Source organism: Anticarsia gemmatalis, chromosome 4, assembly GCF_050436995.1.
Source record: "Anticarsia gemmatalis isolate Benzon Research Colony breed Stoneville strain chromosome 4, ilAntGemm2 primary, whole genome shotgun sequence".
NCBI classification, from domain to species: Eukaryota; Metazoa; Arthropoda; class Insecta; order Lepidoptera; family Erebidae; genus Anticarsia; species Anticarsia gemmatalis.
Window position 1 is genome coordinate 2,131,377 of NC_134748.1, and position 12,738 is coordinate 2,144,114.

The 12,738-nt window shown below is 34.5% G+C and overlaps 1 protein-coding gene across 4 annotated transcripts in view; it reads left to right on the forward strand.

The window, feature by feature from the left end:
• Positions 1-12,738, forward strand: part of LOC142972194 (uncharacterized) — a 421,890-nt gene that overhangs the window by 182,609 nt on the left and 226,543 nt on the right. The window lies entirely within an intron of this gene.

The following is a 12,738-nucleotide window of genomic DNA, read 5'->3' on the forward strand; positions in this document are numbered from 1 at the left end:
TCACTCGGACGCTATGGTGGCATCGCTGGCTACGTTTCCAAGCAGATAATATTCCTATAGTCCCAGTGAGGCAGGTCTCTTAGGGTGCTTTTTGGTATAAGAGTGTTATGAGCCGCGACGTTGTCATTTGCTCCCATTAAAAACTAACGGTGTAATAAGTGTAGTACAAGAGCAAATATTCCACTTCGTAAGATAACCTATACTGAAGTAGAGGAACAGATTACCAAGTATAGTCTCACTTAACAGTATAGTAATAAAAATGATGCTTTTATACCTAATGCCAATCGTGTATACTAATTAATGGTCTAGATCTGTACCTCGATTCTCTACCACTATCGACTACCGATAACGGGCTAGATATCGACATTTGACATTTAGAATGTACTGCCAAAATGTTTCCTGCGACACCCGTCAGAGGCGCTGATCAGATTTTCATACAAAATTTCTCGATGACAGTTCGGTTGTCGGTAGTCGATAGTAGTAGAGAATCGAGCTACTGCACTCTATCCCGTATCCACACCGTTTAATGTCTAGACTTCTAAAAACTACTCTAGCGAGACAACGGTCTGGTTTGTTTAGCGGTATACTAGTTTTTATAATCAAACTATATGCTCTCTAGTCTACTATCCTTAGTTTGTACTAAAGTATTCGTTTTTGTTTTTGGACCAATAGGTGTTGGACCATGCTGCATATTGTATATCAAACTAACCTTCACGAGTTTGTCAACTAAGATATACAATCACTACCTTGCTCTTCAGTCTGTCCAAAAACATATATGAAACTATGTATAAATAACTAGTTGACCCGCGCGGCGCCGTTCGCGTAAATAACTCAGCTTCCATTTCAGTCACATAGGGGTGAATTTGAAAAAAGCCTTTGTTTGAAAATTCAGTCTCCAATTAACACCATCCTGCATTTCATGAGCCTCGGTTCAGTGTGGTTTAGTCGCAAAAGTGTTACAGACAGACTTTCGTATATATAATATTAGTACTGCGTGCGTGGTAAAGTAGTAAAGGTCGTCGCTACGCCACTACCAGTGTATCTGAACGACCTCCAGATAGGGTTTGATTCCTACCCGAAACAAATATTCGTGTGATCCATAAACAGTTGTTTCGGATCTGCGGGCCTATCACGTATATCTCAGTTGACAGTTAGTATACGTCAAATCTATGGTTACTATTCACTACATTGCTGCTTTGACGTAACGTATTAATCACTATAACCTAAAAGAGAAAACAATGGACGGGATAGTGGCTTTCAAATAGTTGTCAACTGAGATACGTGATAGCCCCCTGGTTGAATTTGTGTCCGTTATTTGTATGTTTGTAAAACGTAAACTAAACAAGAGCTATTCTCTACTTGTATTACAAACAATTTAAACGTTATAAGTATACATATATAATACTTTTCAAGAAGTACATAATATATACACATAAAAATGTACCAATTTTGTTTTTACAAACAAATTGTCACCCTTTCACAAAAGTAAAGATAAAACAAGTTGTACCAATCAATCATCTTTGGAAAGAACCAGGTACTGACTGAAACCTTTTAAAGGATTTGCTATGAGTGAGAGGGAATGATTGAATTTTTCGATTGCCTTCCTCCCTGGAGGGGAGGGGAGGTAATCCTAACGTTAAATATAACTGTGAGATTGAAACAATTATGTTTAAAGACTGTTTCTATGGACTTCCTTGTGAGGCTGTTATTGTAATTTAAGGAGCAGAAAATTAAATGCGTGCATATTTAGTAAGTATTGTTTTACCAATAGAAATATGACATGTAGTAAATATGCAACCGCAATTATCGTAACCTGTTGTGGAATCCCTTTTTAGAGGATATTTTGCTGCAGGTAAGAGGGCTAAGATATTGACTATACTAAAAAGCAAAATATTCATTAATTTCCTGAAAGATAATATCGCGTTGAAACAGTTCTTATTCTTCATTCAATAATGCGGTTTTAGTTTGGTATACTCACACACGGTCATTTGATTACAAACTAAGCAGAGCTTGTACTATAGTAACCAAATAAATGATAAACATACTTACCTCTACATACTTCTAAATACATACTTATACAGATAAATTGACAAACCTTAATCGATTTACGTTTGGCTTTATTTGTCAACTTTTTAAAATAATACTTAGCAGACTAATATACAATCACTCATATCGAAACATCGTAGGTATATCACAATCTCATAACAAATTCACAACTTGTATCGATTGTTACACAAACAAATAACTGTAGACTATACGCCACTCGAACAATTAACTGCACCTTAACAGTACCGACACTTGTCAATATTTGGCTTCTATTAATTAAACCTTCCCCCTATACACCGATTCGAGGAATCCCGTACCTTGTGGCAAACACTAAAAGATTGAGCAAAGCAGATCCGACACTATATAATTCTTCTTTACTCCATTTCTCGTCTGTTATGGCATACGCTTACTCAGGTCTTTTTTGTTTTTATAGTATTTTTTTAACACAACAAATCAATTTTAATGATGTGAAAATGCTGAATGGTTATGTTAAGCTAATTGTTTATCCAATGTTTTTTTGATCTCGGTCTGACTAGGAGGTCGGTCGTTACGTTTAAAAAATATGTTTACCGTAGCGCAATCCTCTACAGTAAGTGCTATCGAGACTTACCACGGTTTCTGAGGTAAATTTAGCGCTAGGTACAAATAGCGTTTAATCTCATATAAACAACATCAGTTTGCCTCAGAAACCGGACGTTAGACCTTTAAAATGAACTGGAAAAATAGTTCGTACGATACTCGCTAGGGGCGCTGATTTTTATTCAAGAATTCACGACAGGCCGTATGTCGAAAGATGTATAGTACGAAAATTATGCTACCGTTCTGAAAACCCGTGTGCATCATAGCTTTATGTGTACAAGTGCGATAGTTACTAGATACTCCAAAACCAATAAACAGTATTTCCTCTTGCTGTCGCATCTGCGTAATTCCTTAATCATCTCCAATACCCCTATCGATAGTACAATTAAAATTGGTGTTGTTAAAATTCGGCGAACAAATTTTTCGCTTCATACCGTCCGATGGGCAATGAGTGGAAAATGCTTGTAATACTCTCATTCAGTTTACATTGATATTTGTCAGGATGTTGGCTGTTTGTTTATTTCGTGTAAAGTTTAGTTGCCCGATGTTCGGCTATATTAACTTTAAGAGTGTTTTTTTTGTTACTTTTTTTTGGTATATTATGTGTAGGATTTTTATTAAATGTGATGTTTATTATTACTGCTGGTTTGAATTGTATGTATCTAGCCTGCTATTTTTATATTTCGGTAGTCTCGGCAGAAAGGTTTTTTTCTTGATTGAGGCACAATGAAAGTAGGAGCACATATGTTTTACAATTGCCATTGTATTGTTAGACCTAAAACAATAATTCAGTCGAAGTTTTGTTAGCAGTGAAGTAGTTAAGTTAATCACTATTTTTTATTAGCTATTTGTTTAAGAAGAAAGGGCTCTTTTTTAATCACTTGGAGTGAGCGAGTCCCTCAAATAATAATGTCTAATGTATATAAAGAAGGTGCTAAACCTTGAATCTAAAGAGATTGATAATTTCCATAGCAACATTTCGCAATAAATCACTCACAATTCCATAAACCTCTCCACAAAGCCGAAAAAAGCTCCCAAACGGCTTGCCAAATCAGAGGCATCGTTGATAATCGATCGACTGAACAAAACAAAACGATTCATGTACACTCACAAACATGAATATGAAGACACTGTTATAAAGCAAATCATCTTCGAATAAATAAATCGTAATTTAAGAGTATGAAATTACGTTTTGAATTTTTCTTTGCTTTTGACTAGTTTTGACTTCGTTATTTTGGACGTGGCTGTACCGGCAGCAATATTTAAGCTCTAGTGTAATGTAATTGTAAATCTATTGAGTGATACTGTATAAAGGTTACTTTTTTTTGGTTGTTGAAATGCTATCATGAGTTTATTATATCGAAGAAACTATTTGTCTTGAATGTCTATAGAGATTGAGGTACAATAATATTTTAATAAATTAATAATAGGGTTCGTTAATTTTTGATGTATTTAATTCTACGAAAACATTAATCTCGTGGTCTCTTTAAAACTCTTTCCAATTTGATTGCCCACGACTATACCCAGGTACAATTCGACGCAGGCAATCAACGCGAATTCCCAACAGATTGATCACAGCTCCACAAAGGCAAAAGGTAGCATGTTTGTATGTACAAAATAAATGTTAACACAAATATGTACTAGTATTTTATTTGTACAGTCACGGTTTAGCGATAGAACTGTTGTTTTGCCTTTGAAACTATTGAAATGGTGGATATTTTGATAGTTTTGTCAATTTTGGTGCTGTTTTTTTATTCTGCTAAGCGATTGTTGTAGAGTCGATAAGTTAAATACGACAAAAAAAACGGAATAATAATCTGTGATAGTACTGACACTTAGAACATCTTGCTGTGGTCTAAAAACGTTTCACTGTGGTACGATAGGCAATTTACAAGAGTGCTACTAATCTCAGGGTTTTCAGGTAAAAATTTTAAAGAGAGCAAAGTACAATGACTGGGTCAATTGAAATATTGTCAGCAATATTCTCCCGTGGTGCAGTGGTTTAAAAAGCCACACCGCTACTATTGCGTTGGGAGTTCGATACCCACACGAAACAATTATTTGTTTTGGAACTGGTTGTATTTTGTGTCCGGTGTTTGTATGTTTGTAAAAGTCCCCGCGATACAAGAGCAGCGCTCAAAAAAAAACCTGCCCGGTATATGGCAAAACTTGCCTTATTGTTTATTCAACAAGAAAAAATATAACGTAATTTTTTTAATGCCTTCTTCTACAGTATTCCTTAAAGGATGTGAATATGAATTACTCCTTACATTTGACACATGCACAGAACATTCTAGACACTGAAACAGATCTTCTAGAACTGAAACCATTTAACTTAAAACTATCAACAGTACATGAGTAGTGAATAAAACTCGCGATGTCTCCAGGGCTCGAACAAACAGCTTCTTCCGTTTGTCGTCTGTCTGTGTTTAGTTTACAGCTGAGACTGCGCTTCTAGTGTATGCGAAGACAATTTGGGTACTAAACCACTGATATTGAGTTACTTTAGCTTTGTTATAGACTTGCTTTAAAAAGGCATTACATTACGACTTTCATATTATTATGGCATGATCTTTTCTTCCTTCTCTCTATTACGCGGGGTTGGGCGACATGTTTTTTCTTAAAAACATGCTGTTTGGCGGTTGTTTTTTTAACCGGCCGTCTGTCTGACGTCGACCAACCTTGGGCATTCTGTTCATGTCTTTGAGGTATGGTATTTATATGGTGTAATATCGGCATAGTTAGTACATGCGACGGTATGCTGCAGAAGTGTCGGATTCCAAGCCTCAGTCGGTCCAAACAGTTCTGTCTTTCTGCTGTTTGACTCTTTTGGTTGCCCGTAGTTAGGAAGTTGAAATCATAGATCCCCTGTGCCTCGGTGAGTTGGTCGTGTCGGTTATCCAATGCCATCGGGCTATGGAAGCAATGGATAACGATGATTTAGCCTTCAAGCTTACTTTGCTTTGCTTCAGTGATGTATTAAACATTAGTAAAATGAGAATGACAAGTCGAAAAAGGTACACACTTTTTGTATTTAAACATAAGATTTTGATTTTAACACTCATTGTATTTTTTTTACTAATCATACCCAGACTCAAAAACCCTTTCAAATCCAGCTACAACTAAACACATTATCTCTAATTTAAACCACGTTTACACAATAAATCTTCCAACTAGTATTGTATAAGTTGTTCATGCAAAACCTGCAGACGATATATAGCGAGAACTTTACTTCTAACATCTCACATGCTGCCTGCGTTCTAACTAGATACAGCTGGGTATTAAGTGTCGGATCACTCGGCTAGACAACGAATTACAATATGATTTATTTGTATTATTATTTTTCCCAACCCGCACTTGGCCAGCATGGTAGACTCAAGGCCTAACCCCTCCCTTGTTCGGGAGGAGACTTTTGCTCGGTAGATTAAATGAATGTAATATGTAAGGTTATTTTCGTGAAATTTACTCGATAGTATCGAGTCGGAGGCGATTATGATCGTTAGTATCGAACTAGTATCGTTCAAATGTCAAATGGACCGTTAGTTAGTATTTGTCATATGCAACTAATATTTTGGCGAATGAAGATGCAATTAAATAAATAGGTTATAGTTGGCACATAATTAATCTTCTGTTTACTAGTATTGTATAAGTTGTTCATGCAAAACCTGCAGACGATATATAGCGAGAACTTTACTCTAACATCTCACATGCTGCTTGCGTTCTAACTTGATACAGTTGGGTATTAAGTGTCGGATCACTCGGCTAGACAACGAATTACAATATGATTTATTTGTAATTTAATGTCTAAAAGTTTGTGTCGTGACATTTATTCGATAGTATCGAGCTCCTATCGTTCAAACGTCAAAGATTCTGTAAATCTTTGACAAATGCAATTAATATTTTTACCAATAAGACATGCTGGGTTTTCATTTAGTATGTGTAAGTAAATAAAAATTCAAGTCAATTATTGTCAGGTGCTTTATGATTAACCCTGTATCACGTTAAAAAAATAATTAATAGTTGATGCAATTTAACCTCTACTTTTCGCGAATATTATGTAGCTAAAAATTGTTTTTCTCTTTTTTATAACTTTCATGCATTGTTATTAATAAAATAGTATCTAATAATATAAAATAATATAGTTATCTTTTGTTCACAATTAGCAATAAATGTATCTTCATCTTTCATCTTTAATGAATGCTAATGCCGAACTAAATCATCATTCCAACATCAGATCGACGTACAATCAAATATCTCAACAAAACAGAACTGAAATAGAACTAGTATACATTGTTACATACTAATTAAAGTTCCGATCTCTGTCTGTGATTCAGTGCATTGTTTACTGGTGGAAGACAGACGCAAGACGTTTTATAGCTGACATTCTTGGTACTGGCTTGAAGCAGGGTTGATACGATACGTGAATGTGATGCGAGGAATTTGTTTTGATAGCTTGTCGTATGCAAATCTATACTAATATTATAAAGCTGAAGAGTTTGTTTGCTTGAACGCGATAATCTCAGGAACAACTGGCCCGATTTGAAAAATTCTTGCAGTGTTAGATAGCCCATTTATCGAGGAAGGCTATAGGCTATATCATCACGCTACGACCAATAGGAGCAGAGTACCAGTAAAAAATGTTACAAAAACGGAGAAAATTATGACCCATTCTCTGTTATGTGCCGCAAGCAAAGTTGCGCGGGTCAGCTAGTAATTTAATAAAAGTGCAACTTCAAATTAAATTAATGAGAGTCATTACTCTGTAAGTAGAAAGAAAACACGATTTAAATACGATTTCTAAAGTTATTGAATAAAAAAGGAGACGTAGAGAACTGAATTCAAAGAATTTCGATATTAGAATTAGAATTTTTTGATTTGAGATTAACCTCTAATTTATATTATACCTAAAGTGATTCTATCTATGTATAAAAGACACAAAACCCAATAAAACTTTCTTTAAATACTATCTTGCTATAATTACTTCTAAATTGTCGACATAATTTTACATCAACATAATAATTAAAACAATTTTAATTCTTCCGTCCATCGTCCTGTCATTACCCTCAACAAACATGCAGCGGAACGGACCGTCAAAGAAACATACATATGAATTAATCCCGATATTAATTACCCGCGAAGCCGGCGTGCGCGCGCCTCAAACGCAAGCGCCGGAATGCGCGTGACCAATGCAATTAACTCCTGAGGTTCTAAGTTTAAATTATTCGAATTACAGAACGACTGATTTGAGGACCTCTACGTATTAGAATTTGGGACTTATTTTTGAGATATTAAAGCTCATTATCCTTTGTTTAATTTTAAGTATTGTTCTTAATTGGAAAAGGACGTAATGTCATTTTGGTTTTATGTGATTTTGTGATTTATATATTAGTGATTAGGGGTGGTAGTTGAATGTGTGTGGGATTGCAATCAGTTTGGCCAGTGTCCAGGGATGCCATTCCTCACCCAAATATTTGCGATCGTCTTATATTTTGATAGCAAGTTGTGACACCTGTGGATATAAATCTTTGTTTTTGATGTTATGATGAGGGTTTCGCTACTCTGTTGCTAATGGGTGGTAGTGATGGATTTATTTTGGTACTGGTTAAGTTTAAAATCATTGATACAAGTTGCTACAAGCAATTTTAGAAGTGGTTTCAAAAAAGAGCGTTTTATGAATTTTTTAGTTTAGTATTGACAAAAAGGATGCTAATTGAGATCGTGGGATATTGCGCCAACCAAAATAACCTTCCATGTTTTGTTGTTCAAGTTGATACGCAATAATCTGTGTGTACGAGGCTAATATAGGAAAAAAAAGCTGTAATATGTAAGAGTCACGAAAAAGTAAACTCCGTTTATAGAAATTACCAATTTTCAAAAAATCTGACAAAAAAAAATCCTTATTAATATAGCATGTACTTTCTGCATTAAAAAAAACATACGATAGATGTCTTCAAATAGTTCACAGTAGATAGTAAGCGTTAGTAGTAGCAAGTAACAAATAGAACAATACAGTCTATAAACAAGGGCTACTAATTAAAGACAGGATATCTCGCATCGAGTATGGCAATAATCGTAACATGTCTCCGCTAATCAAAGTTGGGGGATTCAATTAGAGACGGTTTGACCCGACACCCTTGATACTGACAAGATCTTTATGTTGCGCCGACCCTTCAGTTGCGTACGCACTACGTTGGAAACACGCTGCCGACCCAACGTTGATTTTTGAAAGAAGTAACTCGTAACTTATTTCTAAAATTAAAATAGTGATGTTTTTGGTTTAACGATATTATATTAGAAGCGACAAAGAGTTAATGGCTTAAGCTTTTGTTAATTGCAAGGTAAATCCCATAAATGTACACACACAACACGTTAAATAAAAATCTGAAGGTTTTGTATATCTAAAAAGCATCAAACATAGATAGTAAACAACATAATACATGATTTAAAAAAATACTTGATTAAACTGCTTTGAAAATCAAATCATATAAAGTAGAATCCAATTACTATGATCTATGCTTTAATTTTACAGTCATAAAAAATATAGCTATGACAAATATTAAATGTAGAAGTAATTGCTCAAAGAAAATTTCATCTATCTATATATTCTGCCTCCGGCTGCACTTTCCCAAAACCGCAGCGTTATTTCACGCTAGTGCGTATGATCCTTGTCACTTGTGATCTTAAGCACGTCTTCTCATCTTGTAATTGTTTCTTATTCCTGTAACACATTAAATACGGCGGCCATTTTGTAGCAAACAATAACAATTATGTAGCGATGTCCTGGGACATGTTCAATATTTACGTGTTATTGAACATCCCTTGAGAAATTATAGTTTATTAGTGCAATTGAAATATTTATTGGTATGTTGCAATATATCACTGTGAAATAATAGGTTTTTATAAACCAAGTATTTATCTCTATCGTAGTATTTGTTTCGTTTTATTACTTACGGTCAACGTTACGTCAAAGATGTTATAGCTAACTTTAAACGTGCCTTTTGCTTTTGTTGTTGTGCATAAAGACGTTAATGTTAAATCCCACTATCTATCAATACCTAGAAATGAAAAAAGTAAAAGTCCATAATATTTTATTGACCAAAAAGCGTAACTTGCTGTGCTCGCCTCGTGTCATGTGGACACTTCACTTGTCATGGAACCGTAAGATTAGTATTCGTTTTTATACGAGTAACAACTGTGAGCGGAATCGCGAAGTTAAATGTGAAATAATCATTGCTCAAGGCTCAACTGTTTTCAAACTTTTAAAATAAAATTGTTGTCCAAGTGACTCTACAAAAATGTACTTCATAGAAACGCTAACAGGTGCAGACAGCGCGTTATTTATTTACTATTTATTGATTCTGTTCACAAGTTCACAGCCACTTTGATGTGGTCCGGAAACAATGGTCTACAGCGGAACTATTTTATAGTTTGAAAGAATGACAACTGTGAACACAATGAACTGGTACTGCTAATGAACGTATGGTTTTACAAGAATAGAATATACCGCCGAAGCAGGGGTATTATAAAAATCTTGCTGGTTTCCTTAAGGACTAGGGAAAACTTGGGTTTTAAAAACTTACTTTAGTATGTAGAATCGGTTTTAAAATCATGCTTCCAGGTTGATTCTTTGCTTTGCTAAGTTTCCAGTGCAGCGGGGACCGAGCTGGTGGGTCGAACGTTTTCATCAATTCCAACGGGTTTCCCTGACGAATAAAATAAAATAAAAAAGGTGGTCCTTTTTCCTAATTCTTAATTTAATTCAGATTCTATTTAGATTCTAGTCCTGTAACTTTACTGCAGAATATAGTAAAATTTTCCTCGATTTAGAATAAAACATCATTGTCCATTTAACTGGGTGCAGCCACGAATTTTACTTAAATAAATAAAGTCATCTTATCACAGTTCTCTTTAAACGGAATAGTAAAACTGTAAAAACGATAATAGGATTGAAGCAATGAATCATTTGGCTAAAAGCCGGGGCTTGTAACGTTAATCTATTTCGACCTAGAACTAAAAGCTAGATAAAACTAAGTTCTACAGACCTACCCACTTATGCCAGATTTGGCTGTATTTCATTCGGACTGTTCGTTTATTTCGAATGAAGATTGGGGATTTTTGTTGGCTGGCGTGGCTTTGAAAATAAAGCTTGTGATTGATTATGTTAAGTAAATGGTCACATAACTAGTGTCATGGTATTATGTTTTCTAAGGTTTATTCATACTAAAAAGATCTTTTAGGTCTTAATTTTTTATAGATTCCAAAGTTACTCACCATGCAAGATTTGATCGTAAGCGTCTAAGGCTAACACAAAAAAAAATATTTTTTAAAGCTATAATTTATTATTACAACATGACATTAAACTTTCGCGTTGCATGTTTATTCTATAGTAGAATAACAACACGCATCTTGCCCTATTTTTTTTTAACTTACAAAACTTTAAACTGTGTACATACCTGTTCTTCTATTTACATACCCCCTGTATGTAAGAACCACTCAGGACACTTTAAACTAAACTACCCTAAACATTATCTAACATCCCATCAGCTACACAATCATACAGCCACCCCTCTAGTCAAAACAAATGACCAATGACGAAACTACCTCATAATCTAGGCCCCCAATACAAATGTCCGTTGTATTCTCTAACAAATGTACGTCATACGTCATGGAGATTATTTCACCTATGACCAGACGTCCCTTGAAGGTTAAATATTGACCAGATTATGAGTGTTAAAGGGTGATTTTGATGGAAATGTCGGCTTGATTGAGCGACGGTTGTTTGTTTGTTGTTTATTTGATTTTTGTTTGCAAACCGCATTTGGTTAACCTAATGCAATTAAAGCCTTCTTTTCTTGTTTAAATAATTTTATTAGTTTTAAGTCTAGGTCTTGCTTTAGGTATTCTAATTTAAGCTGAAGGAAGGGATTGATATTCAAAATAGTTTTATAAATAATGCTGTATTTCGTTTAACGATTTTAAAATTGCGATGATTAAAATGTATTCTAAATGGAAAATGCGAAAGTAGTCCAGTTACTTTGACATTTAGCTATACTATTAAAAACTAAAATCTTTTTAAACAAATTCAATTGACCATAAACGATAAGTAGTAGATGTCAATAACAACTAGTGGCACTTGTAATTAACAACAAAAAACTTTTAATTCACAAACAACAGAACAGAAAAAACCTCAAAAGTATAACTTATAATAAGATTCATTTATAAAACATCCGCAGTAACGTAAACATTTGCATCTCGCCTTTGAATATGAAAAGCGTGGCTTCTCTGAATAAATACAAGTCTACTACAACTAAGTAGTGTTGAGAATTTACATGAACTTATGGAAATCTCCCGGGACCATTCCGGGATATTATTCCCCCGGGATTCAAGGATTGTAGCGGGATTGCGGAAAAAAGGTTTCTGGATTCTGGCTGTTTTATTCAAGAGATTTCTGGATGCTGAAAGGATTATTGTATTTTTGAAGCCTGTGTTACTTTACTTCAAGGTTTTCTTGACACAGATTTCTTACGTAGGACACAAAACCTTTTTTTGTTGGAAGTTTGGGTTCCAGTCTTAGGTTTTCGTTTCTAGTTTTTAGCTACTTGAAAAGGACGCGGTCTCGTCTCGGTCGAATCTACATCACTTACGGCACAATTTCTCAACCGATTTACGTAGCTGTTTTTTAAATCTATGAGCATTACATAGAATAAACATTTTTTTTTAAAAAATACAAGAATAAAGTCACCAATGCATGACATTAAAATCATCCCAGACTACTTTCGTAGATGTCATCAGTCTTTTTTTGCTTGCTATTTTGGTTTTATTTTCATAAGAAAGTTTAAACATGTCATGTTTAAATTAAACACTTTTTGTATGAAGTGTCTCAACCAACCAAGTTCAAAAGTCATTTCCAATCGTTCCATTCCCGTACGAGTTATTAAAACATTTTCTATACGAAAGCCTCAAGCAAATAACAGAAACTTAAATTTTAATTAATAACATTTTCTTACAAGCATTGCGTAGAACTTTTCCATTCGATATAACTTGCAAATACCTTTAAATCTGAGGGATTCCTTATTTGTCTTTACAACTCTATTGTGAAAGTAATAAGGTCGA